Raw genomic sequence first — 8,935 nt, forward strand, 5'->3', positions numbered from 1 at the left:
GAAAAGATTGTAATGTTCTGTAAGTTATACGTATATCGTACACTTTTTCATGGCAGAAATGACATAAAATTAGAATTTTCGACGACAATAATGCAAAATTAACGGATACATGTTATTTCTGTATGAAAATCAATATCGGAAATAATGAAAGTTCATCATTAAACATCTTGTAAGTCTTGTAACATGATTATATCTTTACAAAGTATGAGTCGAATAAAATTTGAATTAAAATAATCCAAACTGTATTAAGCTTGATGTAACAATAGAAATACATGATTCATTGCACCAAATCACTGAAAAGATTTTAATAGTCTGTAAGTTATACGTTGTCTTCTGTATTTAATGAGTCGTAGCATGTCAAAACACATTTTCTACTGTTTGCAAGTGTTCACCTTGGCCGGTCAAACTAAGATTTACAAATAAAACGATGCAAAGTGCTAATTAGTCTGGTTCCCTGACCCATTTCCCCGGTAGAGGGCGTGGGGAAATATAGGGTCAGGTACCGGGTAGCCATCTTGAACAGAATTTTGTTCAAGATGGCGGAGGTTAGTCACCTGACAGAACATGCTACAACAAATATGGCTGCTTCTATGAAAACGCCGGTCAAAATTCGACTGGATCAGAATTATGTTCGAACACTGGTATCCGAACCAAAAACATTGGCACACGAGACGGGAAACATAAACTGAAAGGATTAATCCAGAAGTACGGGGAAATAGAGGTGATTGAAGGCTGGCTGTGATATGATATCGCAGCAGTACTTGTGGCGTGTATCGAACGCGCTAGGGTCATTGAGGTCATCGCCGACTGTGGCGTGACCCCGATGACCAGAGCACGTTCGATACACGCCACAAGTACTGCTGCGATATCACAGCTAATTGAAAGCAAAACTTTGTTGGAACTGTGAACGACGATTGATTTCGATGGATAGAATGGTGTCCGAATTCCGTGAAAAATGCCAGGCACATGTCGACGTTCTAAAAGTATCAAGAGGTGTGCTAAATCACAGTGGCTAAATCATGGAGGTAAAAAGTCTTTCTTTCTACCTCCACGGCTTTGTGTACAAACAAGAAGTTGGTGTCAAGTGAGCCTGAAAGTGCGAAACCAAAGAAACATGAGAAAAAGTTACAAGTGTTACTTTCATCCAATCACAGCTTGTTTTATTTTAACCCAATACCGTCCATGTTTACATTAGCCGGTACCTGACCCTATATTTCCCCACGCCCTCTACCGGGGAAATGGGTCAGGGAACCAGACTAACGATGCAAAGTGCTAATGAGTCGAACAGGTGTTTGTACCTCTTGTGTACCGATCAACTGATTAGCCCCCTCAACGGATCGGGACTCCGACAATTACGTACTTCGTTTTTGTTCGCCAAAGTCTACTCACCTTCAATGCGTTTATCATGAAAAGACTATGACGGTATATGTGTTTGTGCAGTTGCTCGATCGCTATAGGTCTTACGGAGAGTGGTGTAAAAAGCACATCTTACAATAAATTTTTCGTCTTATCATCAAAATTGGATTTTTCAGGCCGGTTTAAGCGGTTTTGGGGATAAAGTTTGCCTGAGACAGTTGAAAGGGTACGTCAATAGTCTGCAGAAAGGTGCGAAGATTTTCTGACTGCCAATCATTCGTGTAACAATTCTAATGTCTACAAATTGATTACAGGAATATGTTCCTGTCGACACAGCAATGTTAGGATGAAACATTAATTTAGACATATCCAACACTTTTTTATAGCAGAAATGACATAAAATTAAAGTTTTCGACTACAGTAATGGAAATTTAACGGCTCTATGTTATTTCTCTAATAAAATCAATATCTGTAATATACAATTTCATCATTAAGTCTCTTGTACGTCTTGTCATATGGTTATATCTTTAAAAAGTATCAGTCGAATAATATTTGAATTAAAATAATCCAAACAGTATTAAGCTTGATGTAACAATAGAAATACATGATTCATTACACCAAATCACTGAATAGATTGTTATACTCTATATGTTATCCGTTGTCTTCGGTATTTAATGAGTCGTAGCATGTCAAAAAACACATTTTATGTTGTGCCCAAGTGTTCACCTTCGCCGCTCAAACAAAGATTTACAAATTAAAATATGCAAAGTGCCAATGAGTCGAACAGGTGGTAGTACCTCTTGTCTACCGATCAACTGATTAGCCCCCTCAACGGATCGAGACTGCGACAATTACATACTTCGTTTTTGTTCGTCAGGGCCTACTCACCTTCAGTGCGTTTATCTGGGACAGACTATGACGAATATGTGATTATGCAGTTGCTGGATCGCTATAGATATTTCGTCTTATCATCGAAATCGGATTAGACTCATACTTTGTAAAGATATAATCATGTTACAAGACTTACAAGATGTTTAATGATGAACTTTCATTATTTCCGATATTGATTTTCATACAGAAATAACATGTATCCGTTAATTTTGCATTATTGTCGTCGAAAATTCTAATTATATGTCATTTCTGCCATGAAAAAGTGTACGATATGTGTAAATTAACTTTTAGATCGTAACACAAGATTGCTGTGTCGACAGTTATATATTCCTCTCATCAGTTTGTAGACGTCACAATTGGTACACTGATGATTGGCAGTCGGAAAATCTTCGCACCTTTCTGCAAACTATTGACTTACCCTTCAATTGTCTTACGCAAACTTTGTCCCCAATACCGCTTAAACCGGCCTCAAAAATCCAGTTTTTATTAGACGAAAGATTTCTAGTAAGATGTGCTTTTTACACCATTCTCCGTAAGATCTATAGCGATCCAGCAACTGCATAATCACATATTCGTCATAGTCTGTCCCAGATAAACGCACTGAAGGTGAGTAGGCCCTGACGAACAAAAACGAAGTATGTAATTGTCGCAGTCTCGATCCGTTGAGGGGGCTAATCAGTTGATCGGTAGACAAGAGGTACTACCACCTGTTCGACTCATTGGCACTTTGCATATTTTAATTTGTAAATCTTTGTTTGAGCGGCGAAGGTGAACACTTGGGCACAACATAAAATGTGTTTTTTGACATGCTACGACTCATTAAATACCGAAGACAACGGATAACATATAGAGTATTACAATCTTTTCAGTGATTTGGTGTAATGAATCATGTATTTCTATTGTTACATCAAGCTTAATACAGTTTGGATTATTTTAATTCAAATTTTTTTCGACTCATACTTTGTAAAGATATAATCATGTTACAAGACTTACAAGATGTTTAATGATGAACTTTCATTATTTCCGATATTGATTTTCATACAGAAATAACATGTATCCGTTAATTTTGCATTATTGTCGTCGAAAATTCTAATTTTATGTCATTTCTGCCATGAAAAAGTGTACGATATGTGTAAATTAACTTTTAGATCGTAACACAAGATTGCTGTGTCGACAGTAATATATTCCTCTAATCAGTTTGTAGACGTCACAATTGGTACACTGATGATTGGCAGTCGGAAAATCTTCGCACCTTTCTGCAAACTATTGACTTACCCTTCAATTGTCTTACGCAAACTTTGTCCCCAATACCGCTTAAACCGGCCTCAAAAATCCAGTTTTTATTAGACAAAAGATTTCTAGTAAGATGTGCTTTTTACACCATTCTCCGTAAGATCTATAGCGATCCAGCAACTGCACAATCACATATATCGTCATAGTCTGTCTCAGGTAAACGCATTGAAGGCGTGAGTAGGTTTGGGGAGCAAATACGAAGTATGTAATTGTCGCAGTCTCGATCCGTTGAGGGGGCTAATCAGTTGATCGGTACACAAGAGGTACTAACATCTGTTCGACTCATTAGCACTTTGCATTGTTTTATTTGTAAATCTTTGTTTGACCGGCCAAGTTGCGCACTTGCTAACAGTAGAAATGTGTTTTGACATGCTGCGACTCATTAAATACAGAAGATAACGTATAACTTACAGAACATTACAATCTTTTCAGTGATTTGGTGTAATGAATCAAACATTTCTATCGGTTCATCAAGCTTATTACAGTTTGGATAATTTTAATTCAAATATTATTCGACTCATACTTTGTAAAGATATAACCATATGACAAGACTTACAAAATGCTTAATGATAAATATTCATAATATCGGATATTGATTTTATCAGAGAAATAACATGTAACTATTCATCATTACCGTCAATGTCAGTCTAGATATTGTCGTGGTAAATACTCATTGTAAAAACAGGAATGACCTGTCCGTCCACAATGTATGCTACGCTGTACACATTAACGTTGCCTCCATACTGAACAATCAAACGGACGCCGTACATGATATAAATGATAAAATAAATTATCAAAATTCTAATATTTAAAGTGACGTAGTATCGGTGATTTCGTATGGTAAAATAACAAATTATCGGCAAACGTTCGCTAAATTGAATGATTCCTAAATGTGGAACTTTGCCTGGAAGAATCATCAAGGTAGCAGATACTTGAGAAGATATGATAGCGATCGTGGACTAGTCGTCAGCTACCTGCTGGTCAGGTTATCTCTAAAATAGGTTATTTACAATCTTATTGAAATTTAACCAAAGAAAATTATCACCGATGGCCATAAGAAATTCGTGACGTAAAGTTACATTTGCACGTCATATTGCATGCTTTACAATGCTTAGAGAGATCTTAGGATCGATAAAACGTTAACAAAATTACACTGCAAAGATATTTCGCCTTGTGTTCATTTAGAAATGAGCTGATAGTGCTGATAAGCAGATGAATTGTAAAATTGGTAGTTAGATGAAGTAACCCATGCATTTTTAGCGTCTTATTTCTTTACCATCCAAATAAATTGTGAAAACAAAACATTGTTTCTTGCGCTTTAACTAAAAAATAATACAACTTTATCTTTTTTAATTTTTCAATTTACGCTTCTCACAATTTTCTTCTCCAGGGATTTTGTCATCGTCCGTTTACTTTGAAACCAAACATGAAGATTTTTATTTCTGGTAAAGAGGTCTTAAGGACTGAAATGTCAACTTAAAAATATGGTGGTTTCACTGCGGTTCGAACTTGCAACATACGGTATACCTCGTCACATAGCAGAGAAGCCACAAACAAAACCGCTCGGCCAAATCCCCAATTTCGAAAAGATTGGTTCAATAACCGGGCTAAGATGTTACAATTATTCTGACTGAGATCCCTCCACACGTTGAAGAGCCCGTGAAGCACTCACACTAGTACGCTAACTATCACACACAAACTTTATCGAAGCGAAGCAATGAATACATCGCTTAAAAGAAATACTAGTACATACATTTCAGTCAACATGACATCGACTTGGTATTGGGTTTTCACTTGATCGTCAGATAAGTACTGAGAAATTACCGCTAAGCCGGGGATAATTTTCAACCAATTACAGCTTTTTCCAATTTCATTTACAGAGGGTAGGCTAGTTCATTGTTTATTTGTTGAATGTCAGATAATATCCTATAATTATGGCTGGCAAATAAGGCTTGTACGCATGTCGTCCTCCTACCTCTGCTACCCCATTTTCTTGGTTCCATCTTACAGATACACTTGTATCGGTCCAGTTTATGATGACGTCACAAGTTGGCCATATTTGTAACGCAGACATTGACCAAGTCTTGAAGATGATTCTAAAATCATCCGTTCAAGGAAAACTTGATAGACGGCCAACGATGTATCTTACCAAAGGTCTTTCACCTCAGATCCGTCATGAACAGCTAGAAATCATTGTCTAAACTGAAACAGCAATGAAAAACGCAATGTATAGGCAGGCTGATAGTGTTCGACATGTATTCTATTTTGTGTTTCGGAAAGGAAACCTAGTTTACGGAAAGTATGCAATAACATTACACTAGTCATATTAAAGTTATTATTTACTCAGGGCATTGATAAACAAATTATCAGATATACACAAGTTCTAGTTTGTTACACTTGTTATTGAGTTTTATTAAATCTATGGTTAATTTGTTTATTACATTTGTGGTTGCGGGTTGTTACATTAATGGTTGACTATTTTATTACATTTGTGGTTGATTTTATTACAATTGTGGTTGATATTACATTTGTGGAGATTATTACATTTGTGGAGATTATTACATTTATGGAGATTAGTACACTTGTGGGGGTTACACGGCCCAGGAAATTATCCTCCTTACCCGTCCCTCCCCAACGACAACACTAATTTACGAAAGGAAGCAGTTTTCACAGTGCATTGCTTCTATATGCTGCGCTTTTGTAGTTTTCATACACTCAGTTCAAGTGTTTTTATTTTGTATTTAAATTGATTTTTCTGTAATTGCGTCACTTTATCCTCATAACGCAGCCACTGTGTGTTCATTGTCCATAACACTCATCCGCAGTCATGCACCTAAGCTTACCATATAGGCCTACAAAACTTGTCGCATGTAGGCTAATATGTTCTTGGAGTATATAGTTCGGCAAGAAAACGTTTTCCCGACAGCGTCTCAATACTTCTTCAAAACGTTCACCTTTGATTGTCGCTTTCGTCCGTTTCGAGTCCTTGCTGGAAAGCAGAGCATTCAGTTCTTCTTTGGAAAGTAGGATAAACCGAGAAATTGCTCGACTATCGTTGCGATCGGCCGCAGACGGCATCTTTGTTCGCTTCCATTTCGCGCATGCGCAAACGTTGTTTCTGAAGTCAGAGGGCATCATTTTATGAACTAACGCCTAGCAGGCAACAGTTCGACAAATGATGCCTGATGACGTCGTTTACGTGTATCATCACAAAAAGAACGCACCTCACGTGACTATCAATTGACGTATTAGAACACAGACTGCGTATGAGGTGTGTTATAACATTTTCTGACTTTCCCTTGTGGTGATAATCGTGTTCATTGTACTGACTTATTTAGGGACGATTCAGAATTTACTTCCAGGGGGAGGGTGGAGGATTTTCTATTTTCTCGGTGATTTTTTTCCATGCCCCCCCCTAGTAAATTATAGAAAAAATCTATGGCCCCCCTCATCTTTCCTGTTTTTTTCCATGCCCCCCCTAATATATACATGCATGCTTATACGGTACATTATAGACATATCTAGTCTAACAAGTTGCAGGAACTGTAGGGCCTAGTGGACATTAATCGATGATATAACAAATCATTTCAGGGTTATGTGACTATAAAAAGAATGATTTGCAGGGACTGCAAGTGGCACACTTTTGGAAAGGGTAGCAATAAACATATCTGGTTGTAAATTTCTAAAGAAAAGTTAATTACTAAATATGAATACTTTTTTCGTTATGTCTCACTGATACATATGATGCACACAAAGACAAGCAAAGATGTCAGTTAGAAATGGTGAACAGAAAATCAGGGAGCAGATAATTGGCAAAGTGATATATATCTTGAAGTTTATATAATGGTACATCATTTGCAGATATCCAGATATTTCTGGAAAGTGAGATGTACATGTACATGCACACGTTCAGCATACATTTTCATTTGATGATGCTGAATATTTGCAGACTCACGGTGAAAGTTTTAAACATTAGGAATTAAAATTGGTGAAAGCCAACTTGTTTTTAATTTTCTCTTTTTTTCTAATTTGGTTATCATAAAACCAAGTAGCTGCCACTGAAAGCAAAAATGCTGAGGAATATTTTAGAACATTTCTTGGACAAAACACCTTATCCAAAACATGAATTCACATTTTATTCTGCTCATTCCATTCACAATCCAATGTTCGTATTAAAATGCAGACAACCCTATGCAAGTCAAAATTCACATTTTGTCAGCAGTATTTTTCAAAATTGACAGAGCATGCATATTTCAAATTTTTTTAACAAACTTTAATTTAAAATAGTCATGATGCGCATGTTTTCAGATGACACGAAACAATAAATGTTAATTTGTTTTTTTGCCTTTTCTGCCAGCCGCCACTGTGAAATCTTTGATTATACAATATCAGAATGAATGGGACACATAAGTATTAGCATCAATACACAATGTGTAAGCACACATTTCTCCTAGCCTCATACACACTGAGATCACTTCTTGGAATACAGCAAATTTCTTGTGTACACAATATTTCAACAATCCGACACTATAGCATTGGCGCAGTGCCACATGATCTTCTGGATGCACATACAGGATTATTGGAAAATCAACCCTTTTGTAAATTTTTCACCATATATTTTTGACAGTAATACATAATATTTTTATTTTCAACATTAAAAAACTATTCGCTGAAAAGCACCTTGAAGATGAGACGGCCATAAATTTATTTTCAAAAAGTTTATAGTAGATGTAAGCACTGTAAAAAGTTATGTAGAACATTTAAAAAATTTAGAAAGGGTAAAATTGATGAGAATGAAACATAGAAAAAAGGAGCAGAAAAGAAGAGTAGCAGTAGCAGTAGTTTACTCAAAGGATGAAGTGGGTGTATATTTGGGGTAAAAAACCTCAATTTTTGTATTAATGATAAAAATTTATTTAAGTCAAAATCTAGACAGTATTTTCTGAAATGTAATATTTCACTTGAAAGGAGAGTATTCATGTAGAAAAAACAACTATTTTATTTGGCATTATCCATCCTCATTTTAAATTGTAGGGGTTTAAAGACTGACACTCTAATAATTGATTAAATCATGATCAGCAAATTAAAATGCCTCTTATTAAAAATGTAAGAGCTTTATTGCCAAACAAAACCAATTGATAGTTGTTGTGTTATATAGCATTTAAAAAACATAATGTGAAATTTCAGAAAATTTGACCCAGCCGGAGTGGAGTTAAATTCTTTGGAAATTTTGAAATTGGGAGGCAAAAGAAGCCAAGAAATCGGGTGATTTGCATACATTTGCATAAATTAACACTTCTTTATCATGCAACTTTCAACTGCTTTACAAGCTACAAGGTAAACCCAACCTTAAAAAGACATTTGCTGTAATTTTTAGCATTTGTTCAATGTTCAT

Source organism: Ptychodera flava, chromosome 5 (assembly GCF_041260155.1).
Source record: "Ptychodera flava strain L36383 chromosome 5, AS_Pfla_20210202, whole genome shotgun sequence".
NCBI classification, from domain to species: domain Eukaryota; kingdom Metazoa; phylum Hemichordata; class Enteropneusta; family Ptychoderidae; genus Ptychodera; species Ptychodera flava.